Genomic DNA, 26,045 nt, shown 5'->3' with positions numbered 1-26,045 from the left:
GGTCTAATTGTTTGTTACGTATTGGGCTCCATACATTTTTTATGTGTTTTGGAGGTTACACTGTGACTCGGAAAAGCTCTTTTATCCGGATTTTTTCGCATATACGGAAATGACTTGACCTCCGGTTAATATTTATCGAAGAAAGAAAACAATTCGAGTGGGTCTAATATTTTGTTACGTTTTGGGCTCTATACATTTTTTATGTGTTTTGGAGGTTACACTGTCGGTAAAGCTCTTTTATCCGGATTTGTTCGCATATATGGAAATGACTTGACCTCCGGTTAATATTTATCGAAGAAAGAAAACAATTCGAGTGGGTCTAATTTTTTGTTACGTATTGGGCTCTATACATTTTTTATGTGTTTTGGAGGTTACACTGTCGGAAAAGCTCTTTTATCCGGATTTTTTCGCATATATGGAAATGACTTGACCTCCGGTTAATATTTATCGAAGAAAGAAAACAATTCGAGTGGGTCTAATTGTTTGTTACGTATTGGGCTCCATACATTTTTTATGTGTTTTGGAGGTTACACTGTGACTCGGAAAAGCTCTTTTATCCGGATTTTTTCGCATATATGGAAATGACTTGACCTCCGGTTAATATTTATCGAAGAAAGAAAACAATTCGAGTGGGTCTAATTTTTTGTTACGTATTGGGCTCTATACATTTTTTATGTGTTTTGGAGGTTACACTGTCGGTAAAGCTCTTTTATCCGGATTTTTTTGCATATATGGACATGAGCAGACCTCCAGTTAATATTTATAGAAGAAAAAAAAAATCGAGTGGGTCTAATTTTTTTGTTACGTATTGGGCTCTATACATTTTTTATGTGTTTTGGAGGTTACACTGTCGGAAAAGCTCTTTTATCCGGATTTTTTCGCATATATGGAAATGACTTGACCTCCGGTTAATATTTATCGAAGAAAGAAAACAATTCGAGTGGGTCTAATTTTTTGTTACGTATTGGGCTCTATACATTTTTTGATGTGTTTTGGAGGTTACACTGTCGGAAAAGCTCTTTTATCCGGATTTTATCGCATATATGGAAATGACTTGACCTCCGGTTAATATTTATCGAAGAAAGAAAACAATTCGAGTGGGTCTAATTTTTTGTTACGTATTGGGCTCTATACATTTTTATGTGTTTTGGAGGTTACACTGTCGGTAAAGCTCTTTTATCCGGATTTTTTTCGCATATATGGACATGACTGACCTCCAGTTAATATTTATAGAAGAAAGAAAAAAATCGAGTGGGTCTAATTTTTTGTTACGTATTGGGCTCTATACATTTTTTATGTGTTTTGGAGGTTACACTGTCGGAAAAGCTCTTTTATCCGGATTTTTTCGCATATATGGAAATGACTTGACCTCCGGTTAATATTTATCGAAGAAAGAAAACAATTCGAGTGGGTCTAATTTTTTGTTACGTATTGGGCTCTATACATTTTTTGATGTGTTTTGGAGGTTACACTGTCGGAAAAGCTCTTTTATCCGGATTTTTTCGCATATATGGAAATGACTTGACCTCCGGTTAATATTTATCGAAGAAAGAAAACAATTCGAGTGGGTCTAATTTTTTGTTACGTATTGGGCTCTATACATTTTTTATGTGTTTTGGAGGTTACACTGTCGGTAAAGCTCTTTTATCCGGATTTTTTCGCATATATGGACATGAGCTGACCTCCAGTTAATATTTATCGAAGAAAGAAAAAATTCGAGTGGGTCTAATTTTTTGTTACGTATTGGGCTCTTTACATTTTTTATGCGTTTTGGAGGTTACACTGTCGGAAAAGCTCTTTTATCCGGATTTTTTCGCATATATGGACATGACCTGACCTCCATTTAATATTTATCGAAGAAAGAAAAAATTCGAGTGGGTCTAATTTTTTGTTACGTATTGGGCTCTATACATTCTTTATGCGTTACACGGTCGGTAAAGCTCTTTTATCCGGATTTTTTCGCATATATGGACATGACCTGACCTCCAGTTAATATTTATCGAACAAAGAAAAAAATTCGAGTGGGTCTAATTTTTTGTTACGTATTGGGCTCTTTACATTTTTTATACGTTTTGGAGGTTACACTGTCGTAAAAAGCTCTTTTATACGGATTTTTTCGCATATATGGAAATGACTTGACCTCCGGTTGATATTTATCGAAGAAAGAAAACAATTCGAGTGGGTCTAATTTTTTGTTACGTATTGGGCTCTATACATTTTTTATGTGTTTTGGAGGTTACACTGTCGGTAAAGCTCTTTTATCCGGATTTTTTCGCATATATGGACATGAGCTGACCTCCAGTTAATATTTATCGAAGAAAGAAAAAAAATTCGAGTGGGTCTAATTTTTTGTTACGTATTGGGCTCTATACATTTTTATGTGTTTTGGAGGTTACACTGTCGGAAAAGCTCTTTTATCCGGATTTTTTCGCATATATGGAAATGACTTGACCTCCGGTTAATATTTATCGAAGAAAGAAAACAATTCGAGTGGGTCTAATTTTTTGTTACGTATTGGGCTCTGTACATTTTTTATGTGTTTTGGAGGTTACACTGTCGGTAAAGCTCTTTTATCCGGATTTTTTCGCATATATGGAAATGACTTGACCTCCGGTTAATATTTATCGAAGAAAGAAAACAATTCGAGTGGGTCTAATTTTTTGTTACGTATTGGGCTCTATACATTTTTTATGTGTTTTGGAGGTTACACTGTCGGAAAAGCTCTTTTATCCGGATTTTTTCGCATATATGGAAATGACTTGACCTCCGGTTAATATTTATCGAAGAAAGAAAACAATTCGAGTGGGTCTAATTTTTTGTTACGTATTAGGCTCTATACATTTTTTGATGTGTTTTGGAGGTTACACTGTCGGAAAAGCTCTTTTATCCGGATTTTTTCGCATATATGGAAATGACTTGACCTCCGGTTAATATTTATCGAAGAAAGAAAACAATTCGAGTGGGTCTAATTTTTTTTGTTACGTATTGGGCTCTATACATTTTTTATGTGTTTTGGAGGTTACACTGTCGGTAAAGCTCTTTTATCCGGATTTTTTTTCGCATATATGGACATGACTTGGCCTCCAGTTAATATTTATCGAAGAAAGACAAAAATTCGAGTGGGTCTAATTTTTTGTTACGTATTGGGCTCTTTACATTTTTTATTTGTTTTGGAGGTTACGCTGTCGGAAAAGCTCTTTTATCGGGATTTTTTCGCATATATGGAAATGACTTGACCTCCGGTTAATATTTATCGAAGAAAGAAAAAAATTCGAATGGGTCTAATTTTTTGTTACGTATTGGGCTCTATACATTTTTTATGTGTTTTGGAGGTTACACTGTCGGAAAAGCTCTTTTATCCGGATTTTTTCGCATATATGGAAATGACTTGACCTCCAGTTAATATTTATCGAAGAAAGAAAAAAATTCGAGTGGGTCTAATTTTTTGTTACGTATTGGGCTCTATACATTCTTTATGCGTTACACGGTTGGAAAAGCTCTTTTATCGGGATTTTTTCGCATATATGGACATGACATGACCTCCAGTTAATATTTATCGAAGAAAGAAAAAAATTCGAGTGGGTCTATTTTTTTGTTACGTATTGGGCTCTTTACATTTTTATGCGTTTTGGAGGTTACACTGTCGAAAAAGCTCTTTTATCCGGATTTTTTCCCATATATGGACATGACCTGACCTCCAGTTAATATTTATAGAAGAAAGAAAAAAAAAAATCGAGTGGGGGTCTAATTTTTGTTACGTTATGCGTTTTGGAGGTTACCCTGTCGGAAAAGTTCTTTTATCCGGATTTTTTTCGCAAGGAGTTACTTGATTTGATCTCTAATTAATATTTATTTATTGAAGAAACAGGAAGTACCGACTATTTCTTTTAAAGGCGCATATTGGAATGTCATCTTTCCCTGGGTAAGATCTGACACCAGGCCAGCCCATGGCCCGAGGGTAACATGAGTATGTTTGTTCTACCTTGAAGGCAAGGATAGTCTTGCAAATATGGGCTAACTTTCCCCTAGGCCCTAGGAGTACAAGTTCACAGATTTTGTTATGTTATGCGTTTGGAGGTTTGCATGTCAAAAATGGGGTTTATAGGATTTTTTGGTTTCATGGTTCGACTTCATTTGATATCCCATTAATATTAATCATAGACAAAAATTATTCCATTTGTAGGTGTTAATGTAAAAAAATGGTTCTATTCTGATATTTTTTAGCGGCGAAGCCAGCTGAAGCAATACCCGTGTAACAAATCGCTTGTTAAAACCATAGTGCAGTTATGTCCACGACAAATTCACCGTGACCTTTCCAACCATAACCCCGCTTAGTGAAGATTAAACCAAGATATGCAGTACTAAACCATTATAGTAATCGATTGTCCAATGCAAATTTATTACCACGTGATAATATAAATCCAAGACCGCTACGGTCGACTAATCCAATCGATAATGACGCTATTGACATGTACGGGCGGAGCTCCACTGACCGAGTTTTGGGGTATTTTGCAATGGTTTGCTGTCATTTACTCATCAAGGTGGTCCCCCGTTATTATAAGGACTATGCTAATGATTTAATAATTGACATGTAGAGAATAAACCATACTTGATTGACAGAAAGTACTAAGTTTGTACCTATTACGGTTTCGTGACACCCCTCTTCCAAATGCGACCAAGCCAGGGCGGTCCGGTGAAGCAAAATGTGCATTGGAATAACATGGGAGTTTGGATATAGATGGTAGGATTTCTTTCTCATACAAATGTATGGTCCCTCGTTATTGAAGCATGTACCGGGTCGAAAATTCAGAAATTTTGAAAAGAATAAGTAATTGAAACATAGAGCAAGTACTAAATCATAGCTTTTATACTTTTTGATATATGACGCTAACTAGTTCATCTCCTATATCTACAACACAGCGCTACCAGTAGGGGTCAATTGCCTATTGTGATTGCCCCTGTGTTGTGTACATACATGTAGGCAACAATAACTGCATGATGCACCGAACAAACTTTGAGATGAGTGTTGTGTGAGATGTGTTCAGTCCCACACAGAGTGTCCTGGGCTGTCCCACAATCTTGGTTCGGTTCCGTCTTTGGATAATGGGATGATACATAATTACATACGACCTATGAACAAAAAGTTCTGTAACCCCATTAACCCGCCCCAGTTTCAAATTCCGCTTCTAAAATAGGCCTACTCCGTGCCAAAAATCCATTCTTCTTTCTCCACAAATCAATGTCAATGATTACACACACTGTCGGATCATGCGGCGATCTTTTGTGCGTAATTATAGAGGGCCAGGGGATTTACTTTTCTTTTCGGTGAACCCATAAGCCTTTGCGATTACACCTGATATGTCGTCATTTGACTTCAGTACGCGTCAGGCCGATCCGAACATCGTTTAGCAAACATCGTTACTGCGATATTGTATATAAGTCGACGCACACCGACATCGCCTGGCTAATAATTATTTGGTGTAGCAGAGACATTAAAATGAATACACGGGATCGATACACGTGAATTGCTATGCACGATTTTGATATCAGACGAAAATCTTCGGATACTGGGTTAGAAAATGATGAATATCTCCCGTAAATGATTTTTTCTCAAGAAACCAGATTTGGTCTCATACACTTGAAAATATATACGTGTTGAACAGATATGATAGTCGTTAGCGTGCGCTTTGAAAATTGGCCGTGCGCTTTTAACTCAAAATTTGACCAAAACTCTAATTTTATATTGCGTTGGTCCTGTATGGACTACAGCGTGCAGCAGGCTATAGCGGCACTCACTCAAATGGAGACAGTATAACCATTGACCGCAATGTCGTATACAAGCTACTCACACAGCAAGAAATCAATTACCCCGTTTATTGACAGTAGCCTGAGTCAGGTCACTTCGCTAATTATGCATGTCATAAGGTCCGAATAAAATGGCCATGGGTGGCTGTGGATTCAACCTACCATGGCGATTTCTACCATGAAGATATCGGGCGATGTCACTGTGCGACGTGACGTCAAGTAACGACATCTCAGGTGTACTCGCAAAGGCTTATGGGATTTACCGAAAAGAATTGGATGTTGGGATATGTTTTAAACATAAGATACATTTTATAACTGGTATTGTTGATGTTTGGTTACACATTTGATATTGTTTCAGTTATAATATGCTAGCATATTAGGCCAAAAAAACTAAATTGTTGTCTTGCCCTCCCAAGCCTAAAATCTGGTGGTACAGCCGGCCGGATTGTTTTAACCAACTCAACCATTTGATACCTACTATTTCACATTAACATGAGTGAAGAGAGGCAAATGCATAATATCGGCTGTATTTTCTACCCGATGTTGAATATTTTATTGAAGTAAATAATATCAAGGCCCTTCACAATTAACTCTTAGTTTACTTATTTATTTATTTTTTAATTTGTTTAATTTGTTTTTTTAAACCCAAAATAAACCGGGCCCATAATTATTTTCGCGATTTTGACCCGGCCGCGGATGGCAACACAACAACTTTTTTTTTTACCTAATCATAACACTTGTATATCGATCTAATCTCCTAAGAGGAATACACACATTATTTTCATTTAAATGTTTACGACTTTTTATCGTTTCCGGCATATGAAATCTTACTTTCGTTATGAGTTCACCTACAAAAATATGGAAAATGTATAAAAAACAGTGTAGGTAACACTTAGATGTACAATTATGCTAAGCTTGAAGAAGCTATCATTTTATACAGGACAGAAGTTATAAGAGTGGAGGTAGAACTTTTGAATGGCCCTCGTATATCAAGGAGGTTCAACGCCCCCTGGGAAAATGCCACAATGAAATAAAATATGAAATATAATCTTCAGTAGATAGCAATGACTTCACATAACAATCTGCTATCATTTGACAGCACTGTCTTTACATAACCATCAGCTATCTTCAGTAGATAGCAATTACTTCACATAGCCATCAGCAACCTCAGTAAATAAATATGACTTTACATAGCCATCAGCATATATATCAATAGATAACAATGACTTTATATGACCATTTCTAGATTGGCAAATACTGTATCAAGTTGACAATTGATATGGGGCCGTAGCCCTCACCCTAACCTTTAACCCTAACCCTAAGCCCTATAACTGTAAATCTTAACCCAAGTCCCAAACCAAAACCCTAACCACAAGCGGCGCCCTTACCCTTACGCTCTGAAAACCTTAACCCAACCCGAATATCCTAAACCCTAAACCATTACCCTAAGTCCAAGCCCTAAACCCTAACCATAACTAATTCGGTGGGTTGGGATTGTATTTAGCAGTTCAGCATATAGGGGGCGAAATGTCAGGTAGGCGAAGTGTCCTGTTTCCCTTTAGTAGATACGTGGTGTGTGAGCACTATGTTCAGCAGTTCAGCATGTAGGGGGTGAAATGGTAGGGATGCGAAATGTCCTGTTTCCCTTTAGGCGTGCCGTCCAAAGACTTCAGCAATATATTGCTGAAGTCCTCAGTTAACTTCAGCAATCTACTGAGGCAGTGAGAGAGAAATATTGAGGAACCAAATAATGTATTCCACAGTGATAAATATGATAAAATTGCGGATCCGAGCGAGGATGCCGCAGTTACCCGCGCACTTGACTTGTAATATATTGCTGAAGTCTTTGGACGGCACGCCTTAGTAGGTGAGAATAACTTCACAGAGCCATCAGCTAACCCCGGTATATAGCATTAACTTTACATAGCCATTAGCTATCTTCAGCAGATAGTAAAGACTTCACATAGCCATCCGCTAATATCAGTAGGTAGCACTGACATCACATATATCCATTAGCTATCTTCAGTAGATAGAAATGACTTCACATAGTCATCAGCTATCTTTAGTAGATATTAATGAATTCACATAGCCATCAGCTAACCTCAGTAGATAACAATGACCTCACAGAGCAACCAGCTATCTTTAGTAGATAGCAATGACTTCATAATAGCCATCGGCTTTCTTTAGTAGCTGGCAATTACTCCATATTAGACATCAACTATCTTCAGTAGATAATAATAACTTCAAATAACAATGACTTCATAGAGCCATATCTTGAATAATTAGCAATAACTTCACATAGCCATCAGCTAACCTCAGTAGATAGCAATGACATCACATAGCCATCAGCTATCTTTAGTAGATAGCTTCACACAGTAATCAGCTATGTTCACCAGATATAGCAATGACTTCACAGAGCTATCAGCTATCTTCGGTTATGAAATGAATTGACACAGCCATCAGGTAACCTCTGTAGATAGCAAAGACTTCGCAGAACAAGCAGCTATTTTTAGTAGTTTGAAATGACTTCTCAGGGCAATCGGCTATCTTCAGTAGATAGCACTGGCTATCTTCAGCAGATAGCACTGACTTTATATAGCCAACAGCTATCTTCACTAGTTAGATAGTAATGATTTCGCAGATATTTATTTGATAGCACTGACTTCACATTGCCATATCGGTTATCTTCAGTAGACATGGTAGATAGTAATGACTTCACAGAGCAGTCAACTATCTTCATTTCATAGCACTGACTTCCCATAGCCATCAGTGTCTTAAGTAGATATCAATGAGTTTACATAGCCGTCAGCTTTTCTAAGTAGATAGCAATGACTCCACAGAGCCATCAGCTAACATCAGTAGATATCAAAGACTTAACTTAGTCATCAGCTATATTCAGTAGATAGCAATGATTTCAGAGAGCCATCAGCTAACATCAGTAGATAGCAATGACTTCACATAGTCATCAGCTATCTTCAGTAGATAGCAATGACTTTAATAGTCATCAGCTACATTCAGTAGATATTAATGACTTATCATTGCCATCAGCTATCTTCAGTAGATAATAATGACATCACATATACATTACCTAACTTCAGTAGATAACAATGACTTCATAGAGCCAGCAGCTATCGTGAATAGATAGCAATAACTTCACATAGCCATCTAGCAAAGTAAGCAGGGGCGTCGTTAGACCAATCGCATTGGGGGGGGGGGTATACGGCATATTTTGCCGACGGAAATATTTTGGTCTGTCTAATACAATTTTTTCATTATTAACTACTTTTACAATAACAATATTGTATAACAACAACTTCCGCACATTGGCTTTTGTAATCTGCCGACAATCCTATATGTTTTGCCGACAACCGTCACTTTTACCGACAACATTAAGAATTGGAGGAGGGGTGTCTCACCCCATATAATACCCCCCACCCCACCCCTTCTAGCGGCAGCCCGCATATTACGTCACCGCAATCAAAAAGGAATGACTGGGCACCATACTAGCATATATTCATTCCTTCCTAGTTTCCGGCATGTTTTTGTCCTTTTGGGGCGTCCTCTTTCATGATATATCTTTTAATTTTCTCTGTTTAATGATGAACGTAACGTTTATACTAAAAAACCATATACAGTTTATTGGTAAATGACCGATTTTGTTTGGAACAGAAATCGCATGTGCTGGTTTGTGGCCGAATTGGCGTGGGACCGAATTGTTTTGGGTGCGAATCGACCTGGCCCTCAGGACGGGTATGGTCGAGAACTCAGGGAAGGTAATATGGATTCTGCTTAAGGGGGTATAATACCATGATTTTAATCAGTATCCCTCTTCTTTTTTTGCTGCAAATTTATGAAGTACATAATTTATTCTCTTTAAGTAGAGTACATGAATAGAATACATTAAATTCTTTGTTATACTATCTATAGAAAACTTATTCAGCAATGCATGCTAAATAACACTGAATAAATTAAATAAACTTTTCCACAATGGATGCATAGTCAATTTAATACTACGTACCTTCTATAATGTGTTGTTAGGAAAAGAGATTTAAAAAGGCTATATGTCATCATAGGTCAGGTTATAGGTCACTTGGTTCAGGTCAAATTTAGACATCAATTTTGAAAACTTGTGATAGTCTGTGATATCATAATGAGGCATCAATTTTGATATTTTGTCTTTTACTGGATATAATATTGAAAAGGTGTGAGGTGGATATACTAAAATACCTTGGGATGTAAATGGTGAGTACAATGCCTAGTTGAGATGGATTGGACACATAAATATAAAATAGTTACCAAAATCACAAAAGTGAAGCTTACGAAAAAGTACCTAATATGGTGGTATAGGTGACAAGAAATACAATTTTTTTCAACATTGCTGTAGTGTGGTTGTGGTAACCTGTTACCTATGGCTTAATTAAGTTTTAGTGAAATAATGTCGCAAGTTAAAAAGTATAGCTCAAAATTGAAAATAGAAGCATTTTAACCAGTTTGTTTGTTGATAGGTGTGGAGCACCAAGTTCATGAAGTCATAAAAGAAATCAGGAACCGCTTATTCCCATTTTACATATCAACATTATTTCCCTAATGTGTTAGCAACACATATCCAAAATTTTAACGAAATCCGATGATAGTAAGCTTTCCAAAATGAAGTGAATTTAAAACACCAGTGATGTACTACCTTTTGGCTTCTACCTTTAAAAGCATGTAAGTTATATTGATACCGATGCCACCAATAGAACGAGAAGATTTACCCCTTCATTTTGCATACCACTTTGTCCAATTGTTTTTTCTCATTTCTTCACAAAATGCAAAAAAAATGCAAAGGGTGTAGTACCCCCTTTAAAATCTTTTTTGCAAATTTGTTGTATGTTTACACATGTGCCAAACTTTCAGACAAATTTGGTGTGATTGCAGGACAACATAATAGAAAATCTATGATTTTCACACATTTCAGAATTTTGCAGTATTTAGGGAGCGGTCATTATTTAATTACGCCAGCAAGGGGGAGATGGAGGATTTCCATATTTTTTCTCGATTTTTTACGTTCCCCTTTCAGGTTCCCCCACCAAACAGGTAAAAAATATTGATGTTCTCCTCTCCTAACTAAAAACAAGTCCTTGGTCTTTTTGTTTTTGATTTGTTTTTATCGAATGCTTTCGGTTGACACTTGTACTGGTTCTCACATTATCCAGTCAGAATGTTACAGCACTAAAATCATAGATTTACTTTTTACAGTTAACATGGTTAACAAGTCACTGTACACCTGATCATGTGATGCCGCGATGTAGGCCTATAAAAGTATAAAAACAAGCTGGAAATTATTATGGAGGGGAATGACGTTTCTTGCTTCCCTTTGAACATGAAATTGCTGCAAGAATATCATGGGCGTGCCCAAAGACATCGACAGGGGTCCAGGGGACTCAATGCTAGGCCTCTGTCGGGGTCCAGAGCCTCAGTGGAAAGCCCCTTCCCCGGAAAATTGACATTCTGCTGTGATTTAGAAAACTAATAATGGTTAAAGGCATATGGCCTATAAAGTTAGGCGCACCAGATGCATAACCAGGGGGGGGTGACGGATTCCAGAAAAATGGATTCTCTTCTTCTAAATTTGATTCCTGGTTGACCCAGGCGGCGGATGACATGATCGAGCCGGCAACTTGTGAAACCGCATTGGCATTCTCCAATATACTGGTTAGTTTTGTGGGGTTCATTATCGAACCCCAACGGTTTTAGCTTGTATTTATATTATTTATCAACATAGGCCTATTTGTTTGTGATATTTCAAGCGTTTTAAAATTTCAAAATAATCCCATTCAATTACACGGTTGACGATGAAATGCAATGCGGCCACCACCTGGGTTGACCCACAAAAAGTGTTTGTGGGGAGTGAAAATGTTTATCATTTGGTGTCGGTTTCACCAAAGTATTGTCTTTTTGGAATGAGCTAACAAAAATATAGACCAATTTAGTCATTTTTGGCGATATTAGCAACTTGAAAAAAATTGACTAATTATTTTTGAAATTTTAGGTTAAAGCAATAAAAAGGGGTCAGCATGGATATGCATGGGGGTAGTAACTTCAAATTTTTTGTGTTCATTCAAGACATTTGATTTTTTGGGTTTTTTTGCAGCTTTGTCCCAAAAATGTAATTTATACATGGTAAATGTTTGCAAAATGGAAAGTATATCAAGTTGCGATGGATATTTGGATCAAAAGTCAATACAAACATTTTTCTGAGACCTTCTGACCTATGAACTCTTGAAATTAAAAGTAGGCACTAATGCGTGTTTTAGTGATGGAGCCTCTTTTATAATCTTGAGCAGTTTCTTGCATTACAAAAGTTTGTATTAAACTTTATATTATTGATATACAAGCTTTAAGTTTAAGCTATTAGGAGCATTCAAAGTGAAGGCAGTTTCCATGGCAACGGCCATATATACTCATTTTAAAGCAAATTCTCCAAGTAAAATTGAGCACATTTCTCAGTAAAATAACAAATGGGGGTAAATGGGGCCACGATCTAGAGAAGGGGCAAGTTTTGAGAGGAAAATAATAGTAATAAAACAATTTTAAAAAATTAAAAAAGAAAGAATACAACACACGGTCAACCCTCTTAAGAATGTGAGCATTAAAATAACACCTTTTCTTGCCCACCCGATAATAATTTATAATTTTTTCATAATTTCCCAATAGGATTTGCACACACGTTTAAATAACTTGATATCATATTATATCAGTAACAAATATCGTATATTGGACATATTTTTCGTATAATTACGATATTCGCCCATTGGCTTACTGAACAGAGCTAGATAATTATTATCTTGTGTAATAAAAATCGACGATCGAATATAACTTTTTCGCAAGGTACCGATACCAATATGAATATCCGATTCATAATAAATTGTAAGTATGGGATAATACTGGACACTTCACCCCGCACACTTTCACCACGTATATTTTCACGCGGCCCGCACACTTTCATCCCAGCACACTCTCATCCCGTACGCATTCGCCCTCTAAATAACAAGCTATTCTATGTTCAAAATGGGAAGAATGGGCCGGTCGGTCCAGTCGATTTTTTTTTAAACTTCAGATTTTAAAAATCCAAACAAGTATTAAATACTGGTTCATCCATTAGGGACATTGTCAATTTTTACTACTGGATATTTGTTAGATTATCAATTAAGACTAGTCTTTCAAAAAAATTTAAAAAAACCATTTCGTTTCTATATCTGTACAAATTTTAAAATAAATCCTAACTTTTTTTTTTTCTTTCTTCGATGAATGTCACGGAAAAAAGAACTTTTTCGACAGTGTCGGAGCCAAAACGCATAACGTAACAATTAGACCCTCTCCACTTTTTTTCTTTCTTCGATAGGTATTAACCGTAAGTCAGGTCAACTCCATTTATGCAAAAAAATCCGGATTGAAGAACTTTTCTGAGAGTGTCGGAGTCAAAACGTATAACGTAACAAAACAATTAGACCCCCTTGAATTTGTTTCTTTCTTCGATAAATATTAACCGGAGGTGAGGTCATGTCCATATATGCGAAAAAATCCGGATAAAAGAGCTTTTCCGACAGTGTAACCTCCAAAACGCATACAAAATGTATAGAGCCTAATACGTTACAAAAAATTAGACCCACTCGAATTTTTTTCTTTCTTCGATAAATATTAACTGGAGGACATGTCATGTCCATATATGCGAAAAAATCCCCATAAAAGAGCTTTTCCAACAGTGTAACCTCCAAAACGAATAAAAATGTAAAGAGCCCAATACGTAACAAAAAATTAGACATACTCGAATTTTTTTTTTTCTTTCTTCGATAAATATTAACTGGAGGTCAGGTCATGTCCATATATGCGAAAAAATCCGGATAAAAGAGCTTTTCCGACAGTGTAACCTCCAAAACGCATACAAAAATGTATAGAGCCCAATACGTAACAAAAAATTAGACCCACTCGAATTTTTTTTTTCTTTCTTCGATAAATATTAACTGGAGGTCAAGTCATGTCCATATATGCGAAAAAATCCGGATAAAAGAGCTTTTCCGACAGTGTAACCTCCAAAACGCATAAAACATGTAAAGAGCCCAATACTTAACAAAAAATTAGACCCACTCGAATTTTTTTCTTTCTTCGATAAATATTGACTGGAGGTCAGCTCATGTCCATATATGCGAAAAAATCCGGATAAAAGAGCTTTACCGACAGTGTAACCTCCAAAACACATAAAAAATGTATAGAGCCCAATACGTAACAAAAAATTAGACCCACTCGAATTTTTTTCTTTCTTCGATAAATATTTTATATTAACTGGAGGTCAGGTCATGTCCATATATGCGAAAAAATCCGGATAAAAGAGCTTTACCGACAGTGTAACCTCCAAAACACATTTAAAAAAATAGAGCCCAATACGTAACAAAAAATTAGACCTACTCGAATTGTTTTCTTTGTTCGATAAATATTAACTGGAGGTCAAGTCATTTCCTTATATGCGAAAAAATCCGGATAAAAGAGCTTTTCCGACAGTGTAACCTCCAAAACACATAAAAAATTTATGGAGCCCAATACGTAACAAAAGATTAGACACACTCTAATTGTTTTCTTTCTTCGATAAATATTAACCGGAGGTCAAGTCATTTCCATATATGCGAAAAAATCCGGATACAAGAGCTTTTCCAACAGTGTAACCTCCAAAACACATAAAAAATGTAAAGAGCCCAATACGTAACAAAAAATTAGACCCACTCGAATTTTTTTCTTTGTTCAATAAATATTAACTGGAGGTCAGGTCATGTCCATATATGCGAAAAATCCGGATAAAAGAGCTTTACCGACCGTGTAACGCATAAAGAATGTATAGAGCCCAATACGTAACAAAAAAATTAGACCCACTCGAATTTTTTTTCTTTCTTCGATAAATATTAAATGGAGGTCAGGTCATGTCCATATATGCGAAAAAATCCGGATAAAAGAGCTTTTCCGACAGTGTAACCTCCAAAACACATAAAAAATGTATAGAGCCCAATACGTAACAAAAAATTAGACCCACTCGAATTGTTTTCTTTCTTCGATAAATATTAACAAGTCAGGTCAAGTCATTTCCATATATGCGAAAAAATCCGGATAAAAGAGCTTTTCTGACAGTGTAACCTCCAAAACACATAAAAAATGTATGGAGCCCAATACGTAACAAAAAATTAGACCCACTCGAATTGTTTTCTTTCTTCGATAAATATTAACCGGAGGTCAAGTCATTTCCATATATGCGAAAAAATCCGGATAAAAGAGCTTTTCCGACAGTGTAACCTCCAAAACACATAAAAATGTAAAGTGCCCAATACGTAACAAAAAATTAGACCCACTCGAATTGTTTTCTTTGTTCGATAAATATTAACTGGAGGTCAGGTCATGTCCATATATGCGAAAAATCCGGATAAAAGAGCTTTACCGACCGTGTAACGCATAAAGAATGTATAGAGCCCAATACGTAACAAAAAATTAGACCCACTCGAATTTTTTTTTTCTTTCTTCGATAAATATTAAATGGAGGTCAGGTCATGTCCATATATGCGAAAAAATCCGGATAAAAGAGCTTTACCGACAGTGTAACCTCCAAAACACATAAAAAATGTGTAGAGCCCAATACGTAACAAAAATCTAGACCCACTCGAATTGTTTTCTTTCTTCGATAAATATTAACCGGAGGTCAAGTCATGTCCATATATGCGAAAAATCCGGATAAAAGAGCTTTTCCGACAGTGTAACCTCCAAAACGCATAAAAATGTATAGAGCCCAATACGTAACAAAAAAATTAGACCCACTCGAATTTTTTTTCTTCGATAAATATTAACTGGAGGTCAGGTCATGTCCATATATGCGAAAAATCCGGATAAAAGAGCTTTACCGACCGTGTAACGCATAAAGAATGTATAGAGCGCCAATACGTAACAAAAAATTAGACCCACTCGAATTTTTTTCTTTCTTCGATAAATATTAAATGGAGGTCAGGTCATGTCCATATATGCGAAAAAATCCGGATAGAAGAGCTTTTCCGACAGTGTAACCTCCAAAACGCATAAAAAATGTAAAGAGCCCAATACGTAACAAAAAATTAGACCCACTCGAATTTTTTTCTTTCTTCGATAAATATTAACTGGAGGTCAAGTCATGTCCATATATGCGAAAAAATCCGAATAAAAGAGCTTTTCCGACAGTGTAACCTCCAAAACGCATAAAAAATGTATAGAGCCCAATACGTAACAAAAAATTAGACCCACTCGAATTTTTTGCTTTCTTCGATAAATATTAACTGGAGGTCAGGTCATGTCCATATATGCAAAAAATCCGGATAAAAGAGCTTTACCGACCGTGTAACGCATAAAGAATGTATAGAGCCCAATACGTAACAAAAAATTAGACCCACTCGAATTTTTTTTCTTTCTTCGATAAATATTAAATGGAGGTCAGGTCATGTCCGTATATGCGAAAAAATCCGGATAAAAGAGCTTTTCCGACAGTGTCCCCTCCAAAACGCATAAAAAATGTAAAGAGCCCAATACTTAACAAAAAATTAGACCCACTCGAATTTTTTTTTTCTTTCTTCGATAAATATTGACTGGAGGTCAGCTCATGTCCATATATGCGAAAAAATCCGGATAAAAGAGCTTTACCGACAGTGTAACCTCCAAAACACATAAAAATGTATAGAGCCCAATACGTAACAAAAAATTAGACCCACTCGAATTTTTTTTCTTTCTTCGATAAATATTAACTGGAGGTCAGGTCATGTCCATATATGCGAAAAAATCCGGATAAAAGAGCTTTACCGACAGTGCAACCTCCAAAACACATTAAAAAAAATAGAGCCCAATACGTAACAAAAAATTAGACCCACTCGAATTGTTTTCTTTGTTCGATAAATATTAACCGGAGGTCAAGTCATTTCCTTATATGCGAAAAAAAATCCGGATAAAAGAGCTTTTCCGACAGTGTAACCTCCAAAACACATAAAAAATGTATGGAGCCCAATACGTAACAAAAGATTAGACCCACTCGAATTGTTTTCTTTCTTCGATAAATATTAACCGGAGGTCAAGTCATTTCCATATATGCGAAAAAATCCGGATAAAAGAGCTTTTCCGACAGTGTAACCTCCAAAACACATAAAAAATGTAAAGAGCCCAATACGTAACAAAAAATTAGACCCACTCGATTTTTTTTCTTTGTTCAATAAATATTAACTGGAGGTCAGGTCATGTCCATATATGCGAAAAATCCGGATAAAAGAGCTTTACCGACCGTGTAACGCATAAAGAATGTATAGAGCCCAATACGTAACAAAAAATTAGACCCACTCGAATTTTTTTCTTTCTTCGATAAATATTATATGGAGGTCAGGTCATGTCCATATATGCGAAAAAATCCGGATAAAAGAGCTTTTCCGACAGTGTAACCTCCAAAACACATAAAAAATGTATAGAGCCCAATACGTAACAAAAAATTAGACCCACTCGAATTGTTTTCTTTCTTCGATAAATATTAACAAGTCAGGTCAAGTCATTTCCATATATGCGAAAAAATCCGGATAAAAGAGCTTTTCCGACAGTGTAACCTCCAAAACACATAAAAAATGTATGGAGCCCAATACGTAACAAAAAATTAGACCCACTCGAATTGTTTTCTTTCTTCGATAAATATTAACCGGAGGTCAAGTCATTTCCATATATGCGAAAAAATCCGGATAAAAGAGCTTTTCCGACAGTGTAACCTCCAAAACACATAAAAATGTAAAGTGCCCAATACGTAACAAAAAATTAGACCCACTCGAATTTTTTTTCTTTGTTCGATAAATATTAACTGGAGGTCAGGTCATGTACATATATGCGAAAAATCCGGATAAAAGAGCTTTACCGACCGTGTAACGCATAAAGAATGTATAGAGCCCAGTACGAAAAAAAAAAATAGACCCACTCGAATTTTTTTTTCTTTCTTCGATAAATATTAAATGGAGGTCAGGTCATGTCCATATATGCGAAAAAATCCGGATAAAAGAGCTTTACCGACAGTGTAACCTCCAAAACACATAAAAAATGTATAGAGCCCAATACGTAACAAAAATCTAGACCCACTCGAATTGTTTTCTTTCTTCGATAAATATTAACCGGAGGTCAAGTCATGTCCATATATGCGAAAAAATCCGGATAAAAGAGCTTTTCCGACAGTGTAACCTCCAAAACGCATAAAAAATGTATAGAGCCCAATACGTAACAAAAAAATCCAGCCGAAAAACACTGACAAATATTTTGTTCTAAAAATACTCAAAATGACTCTTGAAAGAGTCACAAATGACTCAAAATGAGTTACTGGGTCAATATAAAGTAATTCTATAACAAAAACACGCACTAATAACCATAATTTGCTTTAAAAATAACCAGAGCCCAATACGTAACAAGAAAAATTCTAAAGAAAAAACACTGTCAAATTTTTTTCTAGAAGACTCAAAATGACTCAAAATGAGTTACTGAGTCAATATAAAGTAATTCTATAACAAAAACATGCACCTAATAACCATAATCAGCTTTGTTCTAGAATTATTCAAAATGACTCAAAATGAGTTACCGGGTCAATATAAAGTAAGTTTATTGCAAACAAAAAATGCAACTAATCACCACAATAACCAGAGACCAATACGTAACAAAAAAAAAGTCTAGAGAAAAAACACTGTCAAATTTTTTTTCTAGAAAGACTCAAAATGACTCAAAAGGATTTACTGAGTCAATATAAAGTAATTCTATAACAAAAACATGCACCTAAAACCCATAATTTGCTTTAAAAATAACCAGAGCCCAATACGTAACAAAAAAATTCTAAGTCTAGAGAAAAAACACTGTCAAATTTTTTTCTAGAAAGACTCAAAATGACTCAAAAGGATTTACTGAGTCAATATAAAGTAATTCTATAACAAAAACATACATTTAATCATGATAATGTCCTTTTAAAATAACCAGAGGCCAATACGTAACAAATAAATTCCAAGTCTAGAGATAAAACACTGTCAAATATTTTGTTCTAGAAAGACTCAAAATGAGTTACTGGGTCAATATAAAGTACTTCTATAAAAACACATGCACATAATATCCATAATTTGCTTGAAAAACAACCGGAGCCCAATACGTAACAAAAAAATGTATAGAGCCCAATACGTAACAAAAACCACTACAGAGGGAGGGAGTATGAATAAAGTAATTTTAATCAAATTTTAGTTTTGTTACGTATTGGGCGGGATGAATTATTTTTTGCCACTTTTTGTTCTAGGTAGAAGAGGTTGAGCCCAATACGTATCAAATTGATACGTACTGGGATTTTGTTACGTATTGGGCTCTTACAGTCGTTATCGTCACCATCATCATCATCACACCCTTATCATTATCAGGATCTAGACTACATGCATCCATCAGTCGTCTACACTGCGCATGTATCGTCATATTAACATTTTCTCCTTTAGTATTTAAAAATCAAAATCGCACACTTTCATCATAGCTTTCATCATAACATACGTGGCGCGGAATTATTATGACTAAAAATGCCAGCGAAGAGAGTGAAAAAATTGCAAATGTTTATGGAGTTTGGCGACCATTTAAGACATTTGCAAATAAGAATATGATAAAAGAATACAAAATCAACAATAACGCACGACCGAGCGAGCCTAGACTTGGCGACAAGTCACTGATTTGCCTTGTCTGCATCAGATTTAAATATCATTTTTACATTTTCTTTTAAAATCAGATTCTTTGATAAATATGCCTTACCTTTTTCTGCTGGTGTTGCTGGAGCTGTAAGAAAAAAAGAGAGTAAATTTGAGTGCTACCTAAGAACTAAAGGGACATGTCGTGTTCTTTACACCCAAATAATGTCCCGTGCAGGAACGCGGACGCCAACGAGGGGGGCACGGTGGTTTAGCGGTACGGGCTCTGCCTTGCCGGTAAATAACGAGTTCCAGCATCGGGGTACCGCTTTACCTAATAGTACCAGCGTTTATTTCATTTATTTATTTTTATTTATTATCTAGACGTTTTTTACTGACGATGACACATTTATTTGTCTGTCAAACTTCAAGAAAATGTCACTTTTTTGCCCATTATTAAAAGTCGTTAACATCAAGGTAAAGCTTGTATCCACACAGCCGTATCCACACCGTAAGTGACATCGCGTATTGCTGGAAAATTGTATGCGTAACATTGCGTTATGCTCTGCCTAGAATGTACACGCTTTACTGCATTCAATACGCATTCAGGACATATCATTTCAAATATAGTGCCCTCGCGTGACGCGTTTTGACCAATCACATCGCAGGGTTTTCAATAATGGGTCGCGAGGGTAATAAAAAAAGTTGATGAGTCCTCAAAGGGAAGGGGCAGTCTCATGATTTGTGGTGATCAGTAGGTTTATATATGGTTTGTGTCATTAGTCACTATAGTCTTACAGCCTGATGTCTTCTCAAATGGGCTCTGATTTTCTGATCTTCGACCCCTGGGGACCACTGTAGCTTTACATTCCCCGCTACATCCCTTTGTGTTTATCTTTGCCAATCCCCCAGGCTATACGTGTTTACAAAACGCTGCACACACCAATCTGAGAGGCCCAAACGTTAATCCCTATTTAATCACAGCTTTATAATCCCCACCAATGAACCATATTCCCCTGGATAGGGTGGGTGGGGAAGTACTTGAAACTGCATTACATACCTTCGGTTTTCAATGAACCATATACCGAGTGAGCTGCCGATAAAAAGAAAACAAATATGAATGGCATCAATTTATATATCGCGCTATATTTAAATGGTCATCAAGTACACAGTAACGCAAATGGATTGAAACTGAGTTGCTGCAAAATTGCTGCGAAATTCTGTCAAGTTAATATTGCTATTGCACTTTTCTTTCCATTATTGCTATATTGCAATTACCCAAATGACACTTTTGGGCAGGATCGTAAATGGAGAAATATCCAAATATCTGCCCGGGGTGATTTTTTCACAATTTGGGTTTGTTTCGAATTTGTGATGTTATTAATGTTAAAAACATTGTCTGATAGTTTCAGACCAGAATATAACGTTACTGGCATCTCATTTTGAGAAATTTTGGAAGGTAATTCCTACTCTCAACATTGTCAATAATATTGTTAAAGTCCGATATCTCGATTTCCTATTTTATAATACCATAACTTACGAACTCAATATCTTCGCTTTGGAATGTCTAATTTCATTACGGAAAACGGCGTCGTGGAGTAAAATATCTCTATAATATATATCTAAGATATGTAAAAACCTCAAAATTTATAACCTGCCCAAAAGTGTCTCCTTTTGACACAACACGTCACATATAAATATGGCGCTTTTTCGCCATTTCAATTTTCACAGACGATTTGACCTTTTGAGGTCATTTGATTGACTTTTTTCACCAGTCGTTTTGTTTTCGTAACAGGAGTTCGCCCATTGAAAAGTGAACTTCGACGTACGTGGTGCGATAATTCTTGCCACCAGCCTCCATTGTTTTTTACGACACTTTCCGATTTCTTCTAATCGTGCGGTGTCTGTAAACCGGAGGGGTTGTGACACTGCCTTGGCGCTGACACCTGATCGGTGGGGCTGATCCCACATTCATTACGGCGCAAGCTTTTACGAGAATTAAGATTTTCAATAACTATCTCATTGAACTAATAACTCGATAGACACAAGTTAAAAGACATATATAGTTGGACTAAACACAACCAAAAAAGAAAGTCTCCAGTAGTTCCATCCCCATTTAATCAGATTCTGATGAGTTTATGGCAAAATAATTTATATAATTATTTTCTATACACTCTCCTTCGAAGATTAATACCAAATTTGATATCAAAAGTTTAATCATCGTGAGCATGGGAACCTTTCTTTGGAAATTCGTGCAATTTTAAAAATGACATAGGAAGTTGTATCACGCGGCGGAGCTAGCGTGTGTGCCAAGAATTACGTCGCCTTTATAGGCCGGCAGGTGACTGCGGGAATTTCAAATGGGGTATAACATGTCGGGTTGTATGTGTAGCTGTTACACACATTTCGGCGTTGTTGTAAAGTTCTTTACCGGGAGATTAATTGAGTTCAAGTTCTAAACAGTTTGCGCAGACTTCAAAACAAGTAATGAGACAAATTTTTTTCAATACGTTTTCTTGTAAGCATCATCAACATAAAATATAAAATTATCAGCATTCACACAACATTATCTGCAATGGCTTCTTTTACGACATTATAAAAAAGTATTTTTTAACATCTACACATCAACACGCATCTGAGAAGTCTAAATTCATTGTCATTAAAGGTTTACCCATGCATGTCAAAATGCAAATCAAATACCCCGCTCTTTTAATTGTGCGCAGGCAAGCATGGCAAGTGTACAATGATTCCTGTACGGGTTGCTTCGGGCCACATAATACGCTGATACCATGCATTGACTTTTGCGTGGTCAATTCGTAATTTGTCATTTTTAAAATTGCACGAATTTCCAAACAACGGTTCCTTTGCTCATGATGATTAAACTTTTGATATCAAATTTGGTATCAATCTTCGAAGGAAAGGGTATAGAAAATTATTATATAAATTATTTTGCCATAAACTCATCAGAATCTGATTAAATGGGGATGGAACTACTGGAGACTTTCTTTTTTGGCTGTGTTTAGATTGACCTTTTTTGTTAGTAACCCTAGAATACTGAGCCATATTTTGTAATACGGACTACGAGATATAAACGTCAAATACTGTTATATTTGGTAACAATGTATAGCTATAAGTCCTTTCACGGGTCTCATCTATTCACTGATACCAAAGTTAGTACAACAATTCCCAACATAATGTCGCTATGACGTCACAATGTGAGGGCACCTATATGCAAATCTGTAGTTCTAGGGTTTTAATAAAACTAACCTTTCAATATTCGTATCGATTCGACGACGATTGGCAGCGTTCCTAAATACCAGTCGTTGGCAATGACTGCATCACGAATTATGGTCAACACTTCCTCTTTAATGGCCGTCAAGATCTGCTTCGTACTCACATTGGCATAACTGCTGACATTCATTATGATAATTACGTAGTTGATGATCACACTTCCAGGACTGTATATAAAAAGACAACAACGTTTTTAAGGCTGGTATTAACCCTGGAATTATGGAAATGTTTGGGCCTCATCACTGCTTGGTCTAAAATATATAAAAGTATGCAATAAGCAAAGGTAAAGCGTTCAAGTTGTCTCGCATCAAGTTATTTCTAGAAATTAACTTTTAATTTAGAATTGTATTGATGAATTCATCCGTGACGTCAACTGTATGTAAAAAATGCTCGGTTTTGAAGAAAATCATGAAAAAAATATGATTTAGACTGTGGTCAACATAAAAAAGTATCTTCTGTTGTTTTTTATTCTTATTTTTACTGGTATTTTAATTTTAAAAATAAATAGGGATTGTGAAGATCTAGAGAGGCGTTTTTGTTTTTGTTTTTGTTTTTTATGTTTTTGTTTTTTATTTTTACCAACTTTTAGACATATACACTAAAAAAAAGGTCGATATTTGGGTTAAAATCGTGCTTTCTTATCATTTTCTCCAACAATGAGCATTTGTCAAAGTGTTGTTTACTTACGTGAAGCTAAGAACTCTGATATGGATGATACGCGTGTCACCGTAATGAGCATACAAAGTTAAAAAAGGTAAAGGTAAAGGAGACGATCTTGTATAAACAGTGATCGGAGTGCCCATCTCTCTTTCATTGGCGATTGGGCCAGACTCCTCCATGTAATGTTGCTATAGGGGGATCGCTACACCTCCTCTACAGCGAGTTTGTTACCTTCCCAGCATTTAAGAATGCCGGTACCCATTTAAACACCTGGGTGGAGAAGAGTAATCGAGATAAAGTGCCTTACTCACGGGCACAACACGATGGTGTCGCCGGGGCTCGAACCCGCAACCTTCCGATTATGAGTCAGTGCCCGTCCCGCTAGGCCACCGTGCTCCCTAAGTTAAAGTTAAAGCCATCTGAAATACAGACAATTTAGCGTTTAGGTTCAGATAGACTCCAATTTGAATTTTTAAAGATATGTCGTTACATTTTCTTCAAGTTGATACCCCACACACACACACACACCCCTCCACCCCACCCCTAAAACAATGAATTTTGTCATAATTGCACATAAGGTCTATGTACGAGCTTGGGCCAACATTTAGTCCTGCATGAGGCTTTACACTTGACCTGTTGAATGTCTTAAATATAAGTTTTCCCGCCCAGCGACGAATATATAATAATGTTAATAATCTTCCTGCTAATGAATAGAAACGCTGACGAAAATTTCATTGAACCAATAACGTATATCAAAAACGTTCTTTTTTTGGGCGGGGTGGGGGATTATTATGAGCATTTGAAAAGATATTTCATTTAATTTGATAATTTCGATCGATCCCTTCTCGATACTTATCAAATTATGAAGATTTACTTTCATGACTATTTAAAAATAATATACTTACGCTCTCTATGAATTCGCTTTCAAGTTCTTTGTATCTTTCACTTTCTGTATCATTTAGGCTTTGCGAATATGTCCTATTGACTTCAATGGAACCATCCAACTCGATATCCAAAGTAGGGGGTAGTGTAGCAAACTCACTTTTCAACTCAGTCGGATCAGTCGTCGCTATGTTAAATGTAATCCGAGCTTTTGTTGTAGCAATCTCAGTCAGTTTTGTCGTTGCTATGTTTGATGTAGTCTCAACTGTTGTTGTAGTAAACTCAGGCAGTTCTGACGTTGCTATATTTGATGTAGTCTGAGCTGTGGATATCAAAAATTAATCAAATTATCCCTTTATATGTTGACCAGAGTATATTGTTATTAATTTTGACATGTTGGCGCACGATCACGTAAAATCCATCTTATACTCTTAGGTAATATCTAAATTGATATAACTTGCAATTTCACACCACTTTGTTGGAGCAAGCAGCATCTACGTCACAGTTATCAGTACTCAAAGCATATTCATCCACATCTGGACAAAAATGTATGAATTAAGATATTTTTGTCAAAATGGAGAATTGAAGTCATATTATTAAAAGAATTAGCACTCTTGGTGTATTAAAAGGATACATATTGTGATAAAGATCTAAAATGATGATAAGGTTTTGGTACAAAATAAACTAACCTGAGCATGTAACCCCGTCTCCAGTATAACCGGACATACATACGCATGCGAAGGAACCATCGTTGTTGGAGCAAGCAGCATTTACGTCACAGTTGTCAGTACTCAAAGCGCATTCATCCAAATCTGTACAAAAAGGTATGAATCACAATAGTGTTTATCAAAATAGACTATTGAAGTTCAATTATTTGAAGTATTGGCACTTTTCGGTGTATAAAAAGGACACAAAAAAGATACAAAATTCACTTACCTGAGCATGTTACCCCATCACCATTATAACCAGTAATGCATGCGCATGTGAAGGAACCATCGTTGTTGGCGCAAACTGCATTTACGTCACAGTTGTCAGTACTCAAAGCGCATTCATCCACATCTGTATAAATATGTATGAATTATTATATTTTTGGTCAAAATGGACTATTGAAGTAAAATTATGTTAAGAAGCGGGATTTTTCGATGTATAAAAAAGCATGCATTACGCGATAAAGAATTAATAATACCGATAGTGATGGTACAAAATAGACTAACCTGCACATGTAACCCCATCTCCAGTATAACCGGTATTACATGCGCATACGAAGGAGCCATCGTTGTTGGAGCAAGCAGCATTTACGTCACAGTTATCATTACCCAAAGCACATTCATCCACATCTGTACAAAAATGTATGAAATAAGACATTTTTTCCAAACGAACTATTGAGGTCAAATAATTGAAGAAATAGGACATTGTGGTGTATAAAAAGGTCTAGGATGCATTACGCAATAAAAAAGAATAGTCATCGGGATATGGTATACAGAGTATAACCGGTAATACAGGCGCATGTAAAGGAACCATCATTGTTGGAGTAAGCAGCATTTACGTTACAAATGTCAGTACCCAAAGCACATTCATTCACATATTTTTTTTCGAAATGCATTATTGAAGTCAAATTATTTGAAAAACTGGCACTCTTCGGTGTATACAAAGGATGCATTACGCGATAAAGAACGAATAATGCTGATATAGATAAGGCTTTGGTACAAA

General features: G+C 36.1%; 1 long non-coding RNA gene across 1 annotated transcript; it reads right to left on the bottom strand.

Annotated features, from left to right (window-relative positions):
- Window positions 1-19,626: 19,626 nt before the first annotated feature.
- LOC140149701 (uncharacterized) lies at window positions 19,627-23,543 on the bottom strand. Its single transcript, XR_011858706.1, has 4 exons — window positions 23,481-23,543; window positions 22,770-22,960; window positions 20,563-20,595; window positions 19,627-19,650 (listed from the first exon to the last, which is right to left on the bottom strand). It is a non-coding gene; the product is annotated as an uncharacterized lncRNA (long non-coding RNA).
- Between the last annotated feature and the right edge of the window lie 2,502 nt (window positions 23,544-26,045).

This window comes from Amphiura filiformis, chromosome 4 (genome assembly GCF_039555335.1).
Source record: "Amphiura filiformis chromosome 4, Afil_fr2py, whole genome shotgun sequence".
In the NCBI taxonomy this organism is placed as follows: domain Eukaryota; kingdom Metazoa; phylum Echinodermata; class Ophiuroidea; order Amphilepidida; family Amphiuridae; genus Amphiura; species Amphiura filiformis.
This window is presented reverse-complemented; position numbering and strand designations above follow the sequence as displayed.